This window comes from Bombina bombina, chromosome 9 (assembly GCF_027579735.1).
Source record: "Bombina bombina isolate aBomBom1 chromosome 9, aBomBom1.pri, whole genome shotgun sequence".
Lineage (NCBI taxonomy): Eukaryota > Metazoa > Chordata > Amphibia > Anura > Bombinatoridae > Bombina > Bombina bombina.
In genome coordinates this window covers 236,027,535-236,039,770 of record NC_069507.1, presented here as the reverse complement: position 1 = coordinate 236,039,770, position 12,236 = coordinate 236,027,535, and the positions used below count along the sequence as shown (strand labels likewise).

The 12,236-nt window shown below is 41.0% G+C and overlaps 1 protein-coding gene across 1 annotated transcript in view; it reads right to left on the bottom strand.

The window, feature by feature from the left end:
- Positions 1-11,905, bottom strand: part of CCDC186 (coiled-coil domain containing 186) — a gene marked incomplete in the record, with an annotated part of 217,930 nt that extends 206,025 nt beyond the window's left edge. Inside the window, 1 exon segment of the mRNA XM_053692695.1 lies at positions 11,750-11,905.
- Positions 11,906-12,236: the final 331 nt, after the last annotated feature.

The following is a 12,236-nucleotide window of genomic DNA, read 5'->3' as shown; positions in this document are numbered from 1 at the left end:
GAAGATTAAAAGGTAAGTATTTTTTCACAACACGAGTGAAATGTAAATTTTGATGAATTAAAGTGCCCCTGTTTTAAATCGAATTTTTAAAAACCGGGCATTTTAGCATCAAAATTTACATTCACTTTAAAACAAGCATTTATGTGAAAGTTAATCAGATATTTTTTGGCAACATTATACATACCTTCATTTACAACCAATAAGATTACACAATAAATAATCAGCTGAACGTGTATATGAAATTTTAAAACCAACACCAGATTATGAAATCAGTATAAAAATGGAAATAAATAAAAATAAAAAATCCCAACAGAAACGACATGAAAATAAATAATGAAAGTATGTCCTACAGAATAAATAATAAAAAAAAAACACAATGCATGGGAGGTATAATATTTAGCTTGCTGTCCATTTAAGAGAGATATGCCTATATTTATCCCGGGAGTATGAACACATAGTACTTCTGTACTGTCATTTGCATTACTAGAAGACAAAGGAAGTTAATCCTTAGCTATAAGGCTTACCTTTATAAAATATAGATGTTGTTTTGCCAATCACTAATGAATACAAAACAATGTTTACACCCTCTAAAGCAGGGGAGGCAAACATGGTACAAGAGCCTGAGGTAACAAAACCAAAACTGGTGTCACTGCCCATGGGCTACTCCCATAGTAGGGAATATTTCCTTTTTCTCATCAAACAGTTAGTTTATTTATTCTTATTTTATTAAACCGCTTTAATAGGTATATCTTGGTTATACATTTGCATTTATGCTTGCACTACATAGGCTTATAGAATCTCTCATTTATGATTATTTATTTTTTTATAGGGAACATATGTTCTTATAATCAGCTATTATATATATTTACCATATGAGTTATCTAGGTGCCACAATTCAATTACCAATTAGACAAAGGGCATACTGATTGGCTTGTTTGTTTATTGGAGTGGGTGTGAATAGGTAGCGTAGCCTTATTTAAGGGTTGAATTTTGAACAGAATACATGCCTGATGAAACTGTGTGGACTGTGAAATGCGTTGCATGATATGTTTGTGCATAACACAGCATGAGTTGTTGTTTTTAAAATTGTTTTTATTATGTATTAAATCTATTTTTAATTATACACCCTCATTGCCGAGTGCATCATTCTACGCTACCTGTGGACCTCGCTCCTCCAGGGATTCCCGATCCTGCCTTGCACAGCTAGCTGGTCTGCTGTGAAAACCAGCCTGCCTCTATTGGCACATTGGAGTGCCGCAACAGAATGCGAGTACCCTGTACTTGTTCATACTCCCCTCTTACTGGTTATCGATTCACACATACGGCGCCTCTCTCCTTGTTTTGTTTTCAGAGTTGTTGACCATCATACGGTGAAGATAGAGTGCTGCCTTTATTCCTGTGGATTATTTACGTGGACTTTTTCTCCCACCACCTCTCATTTCCTTTATCATTTACCAAGGACTGTGACATATATTGGTGACTATATTATATCCACATTGTTATTATTTTTATTGGAGTCTCCAACAACATACTAGCGCGCCCTATAGGATCTGTACACTTTTTCTTTATATTTATTAAACTGCACTTGCAGCTCTCGAGACTATGGGGTGCAAGTGCATGAGTGAGCCTACCGTCACTACATTTAAAAAGCAATAACTGCTTCTTTTGCCTCTCCATCTCAGAAGTGAAAAAATCAATAACCTTACACTTGTTTATTCTAGATGATTGACATGCCCTGGTCTCACACAATTGGTTTCCTAAGAGCAGGGGTGCATTGCTCTTGTGCAGGAGTGGGCAGACTTTTGTAAGCCAAGGGCTACCTCTAATTTTATTCCAAGTGATGTGGTCACCTAACTAAAAAAAACACAAAACCTTGACAATAATAATTACAATAATGTATTTATTGAAAAAAAAAAACAGAAAGAATAGTATTTTTGCCACAAATAGGACCTGCTGGTCGAAAATTGTATTTTTGCCACAAATAGGACCTGCTGGCTGAAAAAAAATTATTTTTGCCACAAATAGGACCTGCTGGCTGACAATTGTATTTTTAACACAAATAATACAGCTGTAAAAATCAGCCCGCGCTCTGTCTTTACTTACTGCGAGAGTTCTCTCTTTACGTCACGCTGGGCCTGTCAAGCAACCTTATCTGTGTACCGCGCCTGCGTATGATAAGTAGTCTCACAATCAAGACGGCTGGCAGGTTGATTAGGGGGCAGGTCCTGTAAACAAAGCTGAGGCAGCGAATTCAGCTCGCGCATGCTGAAGTATAGTGCCCATACCACCGTCATAGCCGATTTTAAAAGTCTGCATAAGACAAAGATTTCTCACACATCTACGGTGGCAAGACTCTCCACTCAGAATTTAGATTCTATCTAGAATTCTAGATTCTGAGTGAAGAGCCTTGTCGCCGTAGATGTGTGAGAAATCTTTCTCTTATTATGCAGACTTTTGAATCTTACAGGCGGTCACCTCAAAATTCACTCGAGGTCCACTGGTAGACTGCAATCTACATCTTGCCCCCCATTACTCTTGTGCAATGTTAAATTTTGCCCCCGCAAGATGCAGCATTGCAAGTAGTGGCAATTGCAGGCGGACAGATTTGCCCACTGTTCGGTTTAATAGGCTGCTATTGTGGTGCTTAATAATTTAACTTATGAATCCTTATTAAATATCAGTAATAAAATATTAACCTCTTCAGTACTGGGAATTTCAGAGAAAAACTTGTCCAAAGTACTAGAGTGTTTTTTGCATTTTTGCCATCACTCCACTTAAAACAGAAATGTAGCTTTTTTTTTTTTTTTTTTTTTTTTTTTTTTAATAATTTGCCTATCCAAAACACAGACACACATCCAAAATGTATTGATCTAGGCCATTTCGGTAGTGTAGTGATCCCCTCACACCCTCCCCTCCCTTCAAGCGATCTTACATGGGGACCCCCCTCCACCTGCAAAATCCCTTTTCTGTAGCGTAGGGAACCCATCCCTCTCCCCTTACTAAATCTCTTTCTGTAGCAAAGGGAAACCTCCCCTTCCTCCACTCGCTTCTCTCACACACCACAGAGTGTCACTGTATGTATAGGCAATCTGGCTTCATATGGTACAGGAAGAATAATCAGATCTTCCTTACCATATGAAGGCAGAAGCCTTCTGCCCCTGGCTGCAGTCTTCACAGTCAAAGCTAACAGCAATGACCACAGCATGAGCAAAAGTGTTGGACGAAGGAACTACATAAACACAGCACGCTGGGCAAAGTACTGTGTGAAGTTATTCATATGTCCATTTGGTTTAAGGGGTTAAAATGATATAGAATATTATGGAATAGTAGTATCACATGTTTAATTTTGAGAAAAAAAACTTTGCAATAAAATTTGAGTTACTTATTTTGGCCCATTTTTCTGTAATTTAACTGTTAATTGTGGGATTTAGATTTCTCAAAAAAAAAAAAAAACACAGACTCCAAACTCCACAACTCTAACACTTCTATAACATCTACAGCTGTTTGCTAACTATATTCTTGTGTAAATCTGTCCCCAATTGCTCTCTGCAGAGGAGTAAAGATAAGGAAAACATAGATTACAACAAGATGGTACCATTTTGGAAACTAGAACTTTGCACTTTCTTCAGTGTCCAATAGAAGCTAACAGTTTAAATCAGGGCTCGACAAACCCAGGAGCCAGGGAGCTACTGGCTCCTAGAATTTTATCCCTGGCTCCTAACTTTTTGAGTTATTCTCCATATATCTATATGCAATTACCTCTGTCTGGCTCCTAAAAATATGTCTTGCTCCTAAATATTGTTACTGGCTCCTAATTTTTAAACAGATTTGTCGAGCACTGTCAATAAATAATGAAGACGTAGCAGAAGAGTACTGTGGGAACTGCAGTCTCTTATATTGGTCTGTATGGTCCAAATACTGTGAGTCTTTTCCCACAAAGGAGGCGCTGGCCTTCCCAGATAACAAAACAACGGATTACCCTGTCCTCCAATTAACCTTGCAATTAACTAAATAGAGAATGGTGTAGTAAATCAAGATTAAGGAATGCAGTAAATGCATTATGCTCTACATATAGCACAATAGGGGATCCCAGCTCCTACAGATACAGGGACAGATCAAGTACACAGTATCTAGGTGTAAACCCAGAGTATAGAGCAAATCTCATTATCCTGAATGGGATAAGAGTCACTAATGCTGCTATGTAAATGCACATTACATACATTTTAGACTGAGTGGGTGCACTGCCAGCATCTCCAGCACTGGTTAAGCCAAGAGGTTGTTCCGAGAGCAGGAATAGTAGCATGTAAGTACAGGTGCTGAGCTTTAGAAAAGTGCATCAGGCATGTTACTTTTATTACAATTTTGGAAGCAATTTTAGTAAAAGCTTTCATTGTATTAACAAAAGCTATACTATGAACTCCAGTGCTTTTGAACAACTTTATACCTTGAAAAAAAGGAGTGGACAAATATTTTAAACATTTAAGAGCCATTAAGAATATTTAGAAGACAGACAATAGTAGTATTTGCATATAGATACATGGAGAATAACCCAAAAAGTCAGGAGGTAAAAATTCTAGGAGCCAGTGCCTTCTGGATTGGTCAAGCCCTGCTTTAATAACCTGCAAAAAATATTCTGTTTTAAATTTGTAACATACTAATGTGTACTTAATTTCAAAGAGATCATCTACCAGAGTTTCTGGATGGAGTTGGGGGACTTTCTTGTGGCTGGGGAGAATACACATATTAAAAATGAACATACTGCCTCGCATACTATACCTGCTCCAAACACTTCCCTTACCGCTTCCTGGCCACTTTCTTGAGAAACTGCAAAGCAAAATTGAAACATTCATATGGAACAAAGTTAAACCATGTGTCTCAAGACAAACACTTTATCTGCCTAGACAGAGGGGTGGACTGGGTGTCCCAAACCTGATCCAGTATAGATTGGCCACACTATTGCAACATATACCGGAATGGTGCTCTCGGACCAACCAAAAACAATGGATTCAACTGGATTCGGATATTCTGAATCTAGAGAATGTGGGAGCGTGGGCCTGGATTTTACCAAAAAGTAGACCGGCTACCTTAAAAAAATAACCACTTTTTAAAGAACTTTTTACCCAATGGGATAAGTTAGTAAATACGTCCTCTCACATCTCGTCCATACCCTCTCCTTTGACACCCTTTATAGACAATCCTGACATTCCTATACTTAAAAATAAGCTCAATATCCCAGCAAACCTACACATCAGATACCGCGCATATCGGCTCAATATTAAGGGACGGAAAACTCATACCACAGAACGAACTTGCAGAGGTGGGCTCTTATGGACTCACATCTTGGTTCTCATTTGCCCAGGTCGCACACTACATACAACTACATAGCCAAAGACCCAATCTAACAAGGCAAATTACACCCTTTGAAAGTCTATGCCTGTCTGAGCACCCTGAAAGACACATGTTATTTAAGATTTACAAACAATTAGTACCCAAGGACACTTTGCCCTCCTACGTACATAAATGGCATCAAGAATTGAACATGCAGATAGAACAGACGGATTGGGGAAAAATTCCAGGCACACAAAACATCTTCAATTTCAGCAAACACACAGGAAATGAACTCCTGTCTAGGTGGTACTTGACCCCTACCAGAATTAAAACATTTTTACAAAAATACAGGTGGGAGGTGCTGAAGGGAGTGTAGCAAGGAGGCTGACTTGCTTAAAGTGTGGTGGACCTGTGACAAAATAGCACAGTACTTAACATATAATATATATACTACTATGCAGATGAAAATCCACACAGGGGGTCACTGGTAGGGTACAAGCGTTATATCGATGACCTCCTGTTTGTGTGGATTGGGTCGAAAGCGGAGAGTGAACGGTTTGTGGCCTACCTAAATAACAATCGAGTGGGTCTGGAATTTACCTCTTATTTTGAACAGAATAAGATTGACTATCTTGATGTAACACTTGAGGGAGACCTATGCACTGGTTGTATATCCACCTCACTGTATACCAAACCTATATCTGTAAATTCCCTCTTACATGCGAAGAGCTGTCACCCCAAACATATGCACTATGGGGTGTCTAAAGGGGAAATGATAAGGATTAGACGTAATTGTTCTTATGAAGATACCTTTCAAAAAGAGAGTAGAGCCCTAATTAACAAACAGAGTTAGAGGCTATCCAGAAGACAGCATCATGAGAGCATATGATGATGTTAGAGGTTCATCTATGGAGGAACTACTTAAACCCAAGGACACAAAAAACAAACGTAAGGGAAGGCAGAAAAGTGCTAACCATAGGAGTCAGACTGGAGGGGTCACATTCGTGACCACATATACCAATCAATATAACAATATAACAGTATCTGTAATATTATCAGGAAGAACTTATCAATTTTGAAAGCAGATAATAGTCTGAAAACAGTAATTGAAGGGGGATGTCAGTATAGGTATATTAAAAGGAATGTTACCATTGGCAACATGGTGTCCCCTAGCGTCTTGAGAAAACCCAAAAAGGGCAGTAGTTGGCTCACATGTAAAGGGCATTATAGGTGTGGTACCCACAGCTGTGTAGCATGTGACCTTACACAAACAAGTAAGATCTTTCAATCTTCCAATACCCATAAGGTCTATAACTGTGGCTATTGCACGAATTGTAGATCAGATTATGCTATCTACATGGTGACATGCACAGCTTGTGAAAAGCAGTATATAGGGTGCACTTCCAGAGAGACAAGAGTTAGGATAAAGGAACATCTATATGATATAGATAAAAACAGGGCTACAACAGGAGTCTCAAACCACTTTATATTTGAACATGGGGGTGACATAAGAACGTTCTCCTGGATGCATTTGGCTATATTAGAGCCGCAATTATTCTTGTGGATGATTATTGATCTGGTAATGAAAAAACCTAGGGGTGGCAACAGGGTACATGCCCTCTTTAGAAAGGAGGCCTATTGGATTTTTACACTCAGGACACGTAAACCAAATGGCTTAAACATAGATGGAGATATTATCAACTTCTGGGAATAAGTATAGGTTGATACAACAAGGGAAATCCCCTCAAAATAACCTTATGCACGGCTAATGATAATTTTCTACAACTCTTTCTTTCTTCTCTTTTATTGAAAGTAAAAGGCTAGGATATGGCCAGTGCTATCCCCAAGTGGGGACATAGGAAAGTATCTTGCATATATATATATATATATATACAGCAAACTCACACAAACTCAATTAAGTACAAAACCTTGAAAGGACTTAAAAACCCAAACATTTTCGTTCATGATTCCGATAGATAATACAATTTTAAACAACTTTCCAATTTACTTCTATTATTTAATTTACTTCCTTCTCTTGTTATCCTTTGCTGTAAGGTTTATCTAGGCAAGCTCCGGGGCAGCAGAGAACCTAGGTTCTAGCTGTTGATTGGTGGCTGCATATATATACTGATTGTGATTGGCTCACGCATGTGTTCAGTTAGAAACAATTAGTGCATTGCTGCTCCTTCAACAAATTATACCAAAAGAATAAAACAGGTTAGATAATAGAAGCAAATTATAAAGTTGTTGAAAATTGTATTCTCTATCTGAATCATGAAAGAAAATTTTAGGGTTTCATGTCCCTTTAAGCATCAAGCATCGCAGATGATACGTTCCCAGGACCACTCCCCTTACAAATAAACAACACACACATCTGATACGAGTCAGCCCTCCCCCTTCTTTTTATTTTTTTCTTCTCTCCTCTTTCTTTTTCCCTATCCTTCAGTCTATCCCCCCTAAGAAGTATGGTTACTCTACTCCAGTTTTGGAAGTGAACAAACCATAATTGATGTTGAGTATAGAAGATTACTGAAGGTAACAGTAAAAGTAATCAGCACATATTGTTAATGTTTATAGCACATTTTGTAACTAAAGCAAGAGGGCATGTTAGCCCCAACTGTTTACATATGTTTACCTGCTTCATGTTTGATAACAATAATACGATTGAGGAAGAAGGATAAAAGAAACAGGAAAGATACCATTATGACAAAAAAAAAAAAAAAAGGGGAAAAACTTTGAGCTTAGACTTGTCCTTGGACATCATACTCAAGCGCCAAAGGGAATAAGGACGTCCACTTTTAACAGCTTGCACGAGGACTTTCCCTTCCTATTCAGTAGCGCTAATTTCTTATTCTACATTATGTATTATATTACATGTGAAAGGGGATTGTGATTCCAGTGTACACAATGTGTTCTGGATGTTCCTTCTTGACGGTATTGGAATGTTGTATAATTTCCCATACTTTGTGATTTTGTGTCAATAAAGGTCATATTTAAAATAAAAAAAAAAAAATGGGGAAATCGAAATTGTATCCAGTTAGAACTTCTTGATAGTATCATGAAGCATATAGATAAAATAATTGTTGACGTCACACCATAAATTCAGTCAATGTCACAACTAGTAACATGAATCTGTGCTTTCTAGATGTAGAGATTTTATTAATGTTCTTGGCATGAATGACACTGCTTAGTAATGTTGCTGACAATCTGAAACAGAAGCACTTCCTTTTTACATTTTCAGTGTTTCGTATAATGTACCTGCACAAGCAAACACCACAAAGTCGCAATCCGCCGCACCTGCCCAAGCCAAAAGGTCGCAATCCGCCGCACCTGCCCAAGCCAAAAGGTCGCAATCCGCCGCACCTGCCCAAGCCAAAAGGTCGCAATCCGCCGCACCTGCCCAAGCCAAAAGGTTGCAATCCGCCGCACCTGCCCAAGCCAAAAGGTCGCAATCCGCCGCACCGGTCCAAGGCCAAAGTCGCAATCCAGCACACCAGTCCAAGGCCAAAGTCGCAATCCAGCGCACCTGCCAAGTGAAATGCCACTACACCACTAATGTACCTGTAATTGTCAACACCACTATACCAAGAACTTGTGCCCCCCCCCCCGCTTCTCTCTCTCACCTACTGTGTCAAACTGTGTCTGTCTCTCTCACCTACTGTGCCCCAGTGTGTGTGTCTCTCTCACTTATTGTGCCAGTCAGCTGTCTTTCACATATTACATTTGTGTTTCTTTCACCTTATATGTCCTATGTGTCTCTTTCTCTTACTATGCCCTGGTGTCTTGTTTTCTCACTTACTGTGTCCCTGTTTCTGTCTCTCTCTCACACACACACACACACACACTTACTGTGCCCCTGTTTCTGTCTCTCTCACACACACACTTACTGTGCCCCTGTTTCTGTCTCTCTCACACACACACTTACTGTGCCCCTGTTTCTGTCTCTCTCACACACACACTTACTGTGCCCCTGTTTCTGTCTCTCTCACACACACACTTACTGTGCCCCTGTTTCTGTCTCTCTCACACACACACTTACTGTGCCCCTGTTTCTGTCTCTCTCACACACACACTTACTGTGCCCCTGTTTCTGTCTCTCTCACACTTACTGTGCCCCTGTTTCTATCTCTCTCACACTTACTGTGCCCCTGTTTCTATCTCTCTCACACTTACTGTGCCCCTGTTTCTATCTCTCTCACACTTACTGTGCCCCTGTTTCTATCTCTCTCACACTTACTGTGCCCCTGTTTCTATCTCTCTCACACTTACTGTGCCCCTGTTTCTATCTCTCTCACACACACACTTACTGTGCCCCTGTTTCTATCTCTCTCACACACACACTTACTGTGCCCCTGTTTCTGTCTCTCTCACACACACACTTACTGTGCCCCTGTTTCTGTCTCTCTCACACACACACTTACTGTGCCCCTGTTTCTGTCTCTCTCACACTTACTGTGCCCCTGTTTCTGTCTCTCTCACACTTACTGTGCCCCTGTTTCTATCTCTCTCACACTTACTGTGCCCCTGTTTCTATCTCTCTCACACTTACTGTGCCCCTGTTTCTATCTCTCTCACACACACACTTACTGTGCCCCTGTTTCTATCTCTCTCACACACACACTTACTGTGCCCCTGTTTCTGTCTCTCTCACACACACACTTACTGTGCCCCTGTTTCTGTCTCTCTCACACACACACTTACTGTGCCCCTGTTTCTATCTCCCTCACACACACTTACTATGCCCCTGTTTCTATCTCTCTCACACACACACACTTACTGTGCCCCTGTTTCTATCTCTCTCACACACACACACTTACTGTGCCCCTGTTTCTATCTCTCTCACACACACACTTACTGTGCCCCTGTTTCTGTCTCTCTCACACACTTACTGTGCCCCTGTTTCTATCTCTCTCACACACTTACTGTGCCCCTGTTTCTATCTCTATCACACACACACTTACTGTGCGCCCCTGTTTCTGTCTCTCTCACACACACACTTACTGTGCCCCTGTTTCTGTCTCTCTCTCACACACACTTACTGTGCCCCTGTTTCTGTCTCTCTCTCACACACACACACACACTTACTGTGTCCCTGTTTCTATCTCTCTCTCACACACACACTTACTGTGCCCCTGTTTCTATCTCTCTCACACACACACTTACTGTGCCCCTGTTTCTATCTCTCTCACACACACTTACTGTGCCCCTGTTTCTATCTCTCTCACACACACTTACTGTGTCCCTGTTTCTGTCTCTCTCACACACACACTTACTGTGTCCCTGTTTCTGTCTCTCTCACACACACACACTTACTGTGCCCCTGTTTCTGTCTCTCTCACACACACACGCTTACTGTGCCCCTGTTTCTATCTCTCTCACACACACACACACTTACTGTGCCCCTGTTTCTATCTCTCTCACACACACACACACACTTACTGTGCCCCTGTTTCTATCTCTCTCACACACACTTACTGTGCCCCTGTTTCTATCTCTCTCACACACTTACTGTGCCCCTGTTTCTATCTCTCTCACACACACACGCTTACTGTGCCCCTGTTTCTGTCTCTCTCACACACACACACACTTACTGTGCCCCTGTTTCTATCTCTCTCACACACACACACTTACTGTGCCCCTGTTTCTATCTCTCTCACACACACACTTACTGTGCCCCTGTTTCTATCTCTCTCACACACACACTTACTGTGCCCCTGTTTCTATCTCTCTCACACACACACTTACTGTGCCCCTGTTTCTATCTCTCTCTCACACACACACACTTACTGTGCCCCTGTTTCTGTCTCTCTCACACACACACACACTTACTGTGCCCCTGTTTCTATCTCTCTCACACACACACACTTACTGTGCCCCTGTTTCTATCTCTCTCACACACACACTTACTGTGCCCCTGTTTCTATCTCTCTCACACACGCTTACTGTGCCCCTGTTTCTATCTCTCTCACACACGCTTACTGTGCCCCTGTTTCTATCTCTCTCACACACACTTACTGTGCCCCTGTTTCTATCTCTCTCACACACGCTTACTGTGCCCCTGTTTCTATCTCTCTCACACACGCTTACTGTGCCCCTGTTTCTATCTCTCTCACACACTTACTGTGCCCCTGTTTCTATCTCTCTCACACACTTACTGTGCCCCTGTGTGTGTGTGGGTGCCTTTCTTTTACACCTACTGTGCCAGTCACCCGTCTCTCACATATTACGTGTTTCACCTACTATGCCCTGTGTGTCTCTCACACACATACTGTGCGTGCATCTCTTTCATATAATGTCCCCATGTATCCCACATACGACTATTAGCTCTCACCTACTGTGCTTCTGCCTCATAACAGACGTCTCTGAGTCTGCCGCAGTTTACTAAATTGACACTCAGAGCAAATAATAAAAAAAAATGTACCTTTGTTACAGCCCGAATCCTGTTCTTACTGTCGCCCAAACTCCTATCCACCAAGCGAACTCTCCGCAACGACCCCGTAAATCGCCTTTCCAGTCACATAGGATCTATTTCTCCGGCAGCCCTGACTGACACATCAACAAACATGGCGGCCGTGCCGTCAGGCCCTGCAACCACAGCAGCAAATCAGCGCAGGTATGCGGAGTGACGTCAGAGCGCACCGTCTTCAGCGCAAGGTGACTGTGTGCTGGAGTGGTTAACCTGTTCAGTGCTACATGAATGCAAATATGTTCAGAAGGTGGCTCAGACAGATATATTAGTGTATAATATGTGTGTGCCAGGATAACAGTAAATTAATGCCAGTAAGTTGATTAAAGCTTTAAATAAAGGTAACAAAACACAAATATTATGGATATATTCCAAAGGGATATGAAACCCAACAACATTCTTTTGTGATTCAGCCAGATAATACAATTTTAAAAAACATTAC